This window comes from Triticum aestivum, chromosome 7B (genome assembly GCF_018294505.1).
Source record: "Triticum aestivum cultivar Chinese Spring chromosome 7B, IWGSC CS RefSeq v2.1, whole genome shotgun sequence".
In the NCBI taxonomy this organism is placed as follows: Eukaryota; Viridiplantae; Streptophyta; class Magnoliopsida; order Poales; family Poaceae; genus Triticum; species Triticum aestivum.
The window spans coordinates 329,214,054-329,219,920 of NC_057813.1; the positions used below are offsets into that span (position 1 = coordinate 329,214,054).

The 5,867-nt window shown below is 41.9% G+C and overlaps 1 long non-coding RNA gene across 1 annotated transcript; it reads left to right on the forward strand.

Moving 5' to 3' along the window:
• Window positions 1-3,296: 3,296 nt before the first annotated feature.
• Window positions 3,297-5,533, forward strand: LOC123162351 (uncharacterized). The gene is made up of 3 exons (XR_006481238.1): window positions 3,297-3,525; window positions 3,606-3,860; window positions 4,751-5,533. It is a non-coding gene; the product is annotated as an uncharacterized lncRNA (long non-coding RNA).
• Window positions 5,534-5,867: the final 334 nt, after the last annotated feature.

Consider the following 5,867-nt stretch of genomic DNA (forward strand, 5'->3'; position numbering starts at 1 on the left):
TCCCGATTCAGCAAATCCAGTGACCGTTAGGATTTTCGGTGGGACTGACATGCAACTCAGTAGGGCCGATATGGTTAGGGTTAGGGCATAACGTAATCTCGGTGAGACCGACTACACAAACTCGGTGGGACCGATTTTTGTAATAAGCTAACCAGAGAGTTGGTCCGGCAAACTCGGTGGGACCGATTCGCTAATCTCAGTTGGACCGAAATGTTGCGAAGAGGAACAGAGAGTTTGCATTGTAATCTCGGTAGTACCGATTAATCAAACTCGGTGAGACCGATTTTGGTAATGGACACACACAGAGAGATTACAATCCCATCTCGGTGAGACCGAGATCCCTATCGGTGAGACCGATTTGCCTAGGGTTTGTGGCAGTGGCTAAGACATCTGAACTCGGTGGCGCCGGATAGAAAGAGTCGATAGGGCCGAGTTAGACTTTTTGGTTTAGGACATATGTGGATGTGAGAAAGTAGTTGAGGGATTTGGAGCATATCACTAAGCACTTTGAGCAAGCAAGCCATTAAGCAACACCTCATCCTTACTTGATAGTATTGGCTTTTCCTATAGACTCAATGTGATCTTGGATCACTAAAATAGAAAATGTAGAGTCCTGATCTTGGAGCTTGAGACAATCCTTTGTCCTTAGCATCTTGAAGGGGTTCCACATCCTCTAGTCCATGCCACTTCATTGTTGAACTCATCTGAAACATACTAAGTAGAAGTGTTAGTCCAACAAGAGATATGTTGACATTAATTACCAAAATCACCCAGAGAGTACTTGTGCTTTCAATGTGAAGCTAGTTGCGTTTGACTCTGTGGATAGTGGGAGGAAGTTTCTGGCATGTGCAGAGAAGGTGAGACCCTCTTTCGTTGTTACAAATCATTTGTTAGATATGATTCAAACACTGTCACGGTCCCAACCCATTCATACTACACCTTCAACCAAACGCATCTTAAGACAGTGTCACAGTTTGTACCTAGTATTTGAAAATGTTGCCATCTCATCAGCGGTGCCATTAGAAAATTATTCGGCACCGCTTCAGCAGTTTGCAGCCAACTTTGGTCCACACATCCGAGCAGCCAAGCAATAAAATACTAAATCTCTATGCCACGAAGGAACTGGGCATCGGAGCAACTAGGTACTCCGGAGTCCGGGTCCCTGATTTTTCCGCTGCATCTGCTCGCCAGTGTTGGGCACTAGTGCGAGATGTAGCAACAGTTGTCTTTATGCCGGTTTTGGCATACATAGTGGACGGCCTTAGTGCTATTAGTTCTCTGTTACTAAATTTGTGCATGTACACACCTGTTAGTATCAATTTGTTGTCATCCAAACATTGTCTATGTTGTTGCAGTTATATTTACTTTCCTCATAAAATATTCAATCTATTATTTATAGTACACGAGTAAGAACTTGTAGCGTTGTTGTAGTTAATTATAGCTTCTGATGTTTCAGAAATTGGTTGTTGTCCCAGTAGCAATTAATTCATTTGCACATTGATCTTTTTGAGAAGATATGTCATAATTAACCTGTTTCTTCAGTTTTTCAAAATAAGTATTGGTGATTTTCTATGTTGCTATATACCCATTTTCCCTACAATTGTTACTGATCTAGTTTTAAATATTATAGGATAAACGGAAGTGTTCTTACTTGGAGTGGGTTGATCAAGAGTGGCCAGAGTCTTTGAAGATGTGCCTAGCAAAGCTCTGAAGCATGTATGAGGAAGAGAACAGAGGTAGGCTTAGAGAAAGTGTTGTCAATGCTGAAGAATATTTGAAGATGCGGGATAAAAAGAGGAAGGTGGAGAATGAGCTCAGATTTTTTAAATTAGACTTTGCTAAGATGGTGTTGGCGAAGGAGGAGGCACTTTCCCAATTGGACAGTGCAAAACAGGTTCTTACTGAACTGAAAGCGGAGGTGGATAAGACGTGCCTAGATGATCTCGATTAGGAAAATGTATATATTATTCTAATATTGTTGATATGAAGTTGAACTAGCTATATGTTGTAGTGTTGTTTTCAGGTAGCTATCGTACTGTCATCTTAAAATATATTTATGTGCCTGATATGAAATTGGCAAACAACTGTTCGATATGAAATGTGAATTTGCGTAATACTTAAATTATAAATTGTAAACTAATAAACCTGCTAAATGGGCCATGGAACTTTGCAAATGGTTCTGACAGTAAAAGCGCTTGTGATGGATAGCCCAATGCCACACAGTTTTCTTCATCAAATCATGTGTGGTGTAGTTGATAAAAGCAAAAGGTTAACCAAGGTAGTGTGCGTGTGATAGTTACACCTTTCACACACGAGCGTATGCACTAGATTGACTGTGTGGGATGTACATAAGAACGAAAACGTATTCCTTGGATTGACTGTGTGTGATATACATATGAACGGAAACGTTTTCCCTGGATTGACTGTGTGGGATGTACATAAGAACAGAAACATATTCCTTGGATTGACTATGTGTGATATACATAAGAACGAAAATGTTTTTCTGGGATTCACCGTGTGGGATGTACATACAAACGAAAACGATTGGGTTTCGATGCGTTGCCCGATCGCACATGAGCTCATTTCGCCCCAACCTGTGTGCCAGGAGGGCCTATCCTCGAGGGTTTCTGGGTCATGTGGGAAGGACCCCCCTTGTAACATCCCAAATTTTCAAATTTGGTATGTTAATAGGATCATTCTTTTTCATCATGATTTTCTATGCATATTTGAAATTTTCTGATTGTTCAAATCGTTATTGCAACTTAAGGCAAATATTTGGAGTGGAGATAATATGACTTCTTCCCTATAAATTATATTTAGAAAATGTTAATGATATTATCTGGAGTTTACAGAAACTATTTTGGGAATTTTAGAAACTCAAAATTATTTTATAGTTGTTATAATTCCCTTTACATGCTTGTATTGCATAATATATATATATATTATTTTACACTATTTTGTTTAAAGTGCATTTGTGTTTTAAAAATGTTCACGGTATTTTATATTAATATTAGTATTTTACTATATGTTCTAGTATTTTTAGGAAGTAATGTTCTATTTTAGTTTTAGTCAATAGTTATGCTGTGCAGTAAAGTTTTTAGCCAGATATTACTATTCGCATGGGCTTGGACAACCGCAGCCCAACTTGTTTCCCTCAACCGTGCACGCAAAGGAGCAGCACAGCGTCAGTAGGCCGACCCATTTCCCCGCACAGCCGCAGCCCACTCCGCAGCCTTTCCTATTTGTTTTTTTCTTCAGACCTCTCTGCCACTGACCGCTCTGCCCCACTTGTCGTCTTCCTCCTCTGCCTTGTTCTTCCTGGACATTGAGTCCGATCCCAAATCTTCGCCCGAATCGCATAGATCCTTGCCCCTTGCCACACCTGACTCTTTATAAGTAATCTCCACCTCTGACTCTTCCGATTTTTCAAAAAAATTGGACCTCCCGTGCCCTGGAGCTCCCGATCGGATCTCGCCGGAGTTGCGCCATCGCAGGAGGTTTTCGCCGGTTGTTTCCGTCGCGCCTGTAGGTTCTCAGCACTTCCTTTCTTCCCTGTTGTCTTCTCCATGATCTACTCTACCGCCTTGACCCTCTATCTTGCACAGGGTAGTACCGAGCCGAGAGCAAGTGCCTCGATCCGAAGATCACAGCCACCGCCCGACCTCTGTCACCACCGAGCGTAGCTGCGACGGGAGCATCCCCCGCTCTACACCAATAGCACCATCGTCCTCGGAGCTTCGCGGCGCACACGCCTCTGTACTTCTCCGTCGCCTAGTACCGCTGGAGCCGCCGCCCCGTCCACAACCGCAGCGACCGTGCCGGTCTTCCCCAACTCCGGCCAGCGTATTCTGCTCTTTTCGGTGAGCACATCTCCCGGTCCGTCCGATCTTGTTTCAACCGCCCAGATTAAGTGTTTTTTTCTGTGAACCGGTATACACTAAGTAGCGTCTGTCCGTTAAATAGGCCATTACAGCAAACACCCTACAGCCACTCACACCTTGACACGTGGCACATCCACAGCTGCCGCATCAGTTCTCCCAGAAATCTGTTTTAGAACAATTTATTTTGGCAGATTCCATATCAAATGTTCATTTAGGTATATCTTGAGATTTGTATGTCCAAATTGATCGATTCTTTTTCCTGTGTACTCATAGTGACCAGGAGAATACTGTAGAGCCAAAATTTCACATGTTTGAACTTTTCAAATTTGAATTTGTTCAAATTTGAATTCAAACTTCCGGAGACCATATCTTTTAAAACGTTGATCCAAATTAGTTGATTGTTTTGCATTGTTATCCTACTAGCATGTAGATAATATATACCTATTGATGTTCTGTTATTTAAGTTTTATTTGAATTATTTTATGTTGACTTTATTGTGGCGTTATGTGAGTACGGTTTATTTATCGGGTGCCTTCATTAATCGTATAGATTGTCCGGAGTGTGAAGCGGATCAGAATTAATCGTTAGAGTACTTCAACACCATTCAAGACAAGTTTGCACTTTTGATTTTGCTCAACCTATATTCTGGTATGCATGTGTGATTTTTATGCTATGACATGTGCTTGGTTCGATCTGTATGTTCTCTATTGTCATATTCTGATATTGATTGTATTATGTGATGGTGTGATCAACTTGCCATGGTAGACGTGGGATGTGTCGAGTGATCCATGAAAGTGATGAGTGTTTATAGCCGTAGTGAAGTGGCGCCACCAATATATAATGTTGCTCACGAGACTGTGTATTTTCAGCTCAAGGAGAATGGCCAGAGGCAAACTATGATCTTGGAATACAAGGTTAAATTAGCTGAACATGCATATGGGCCGGAGAAATCATGCATGGACGTGGGACTCCTCTTGGTTGACCAATGGGAAAATGAGTTTGGCTCATCCACGTACATGACAGTGAAGTGGCGCCACCAATATATAATGTTGCTCACGAGACTGTGTATTTTCAGCTCAAGGAGAATGGCCAGAGGCAAACTATGATCTTGGAATACAAGGTTAAATTAGCTGAACATGCATATGGGCCGGAGAAATCATGCATGGACGTGGGACTCCTCTTGGTTGACCAATGGGAAAATGAGTTTGGCTCATCCACGTACATGACAGGTAACAAGGCAAGTCAGTTTGTAAAGGAAAGTGATCAAAAGAGACAGGAAAATAAAGACTGTTATTTTTTTAGTCGGTCACGACCACCAGAAGTTGCTGATGGTTTGCCTAACAAGCATCGCTCGTGGAGATTATTCTCCCTGAAGGACACGGGCTGGGGTCGACCAACATGCATGGCAATTAGAGATAACGTGCATGACACAAATATTAGATACATCTGTTTAAATTTTTCTGGTTCTAGTCGGTTGGGTACTTTTCTTTTGGGTCAAGTCAGAGGTGCGTCTACTACTATAAAGCTGAGCCTACGTGCTTTGTAGTTTTTAGGTTATGTTTTCTACAGGTTAGACAACATGTGTATCAAATATTAAGCGGCTTTTTTTGGGTGTCGTTGTTAATTATTTTGTGTGATTTTTCTGCGTGAAAGTTGCATTTGGCTCGAGGTTCGTCGTTCTCGACGGGTTGCGTGTTGGTTACGTCTACTTCAGCGGGAGGTTGCTCGTGTGTCGAGGGATTGTCCGTTGGTCGTCGTTACCCCTAGTTCAGGTTACGTGTACTGCTCGTGTAATTGAGAGTAATTTTTTAATTCGTGGATCTTGAAGGTTATTGCATCGTAAAAGATCGGGCCATATCAGAGGCACGTCTATGGTCGTGCTCCCATCAGTTGGTATCAGATTACCGAGTTTATTACAGTGCAATTATTTTTCCTTTGACGCCCATATGTTGGTACATGAAGTCGTGTTTGATCGCTATATTGGTT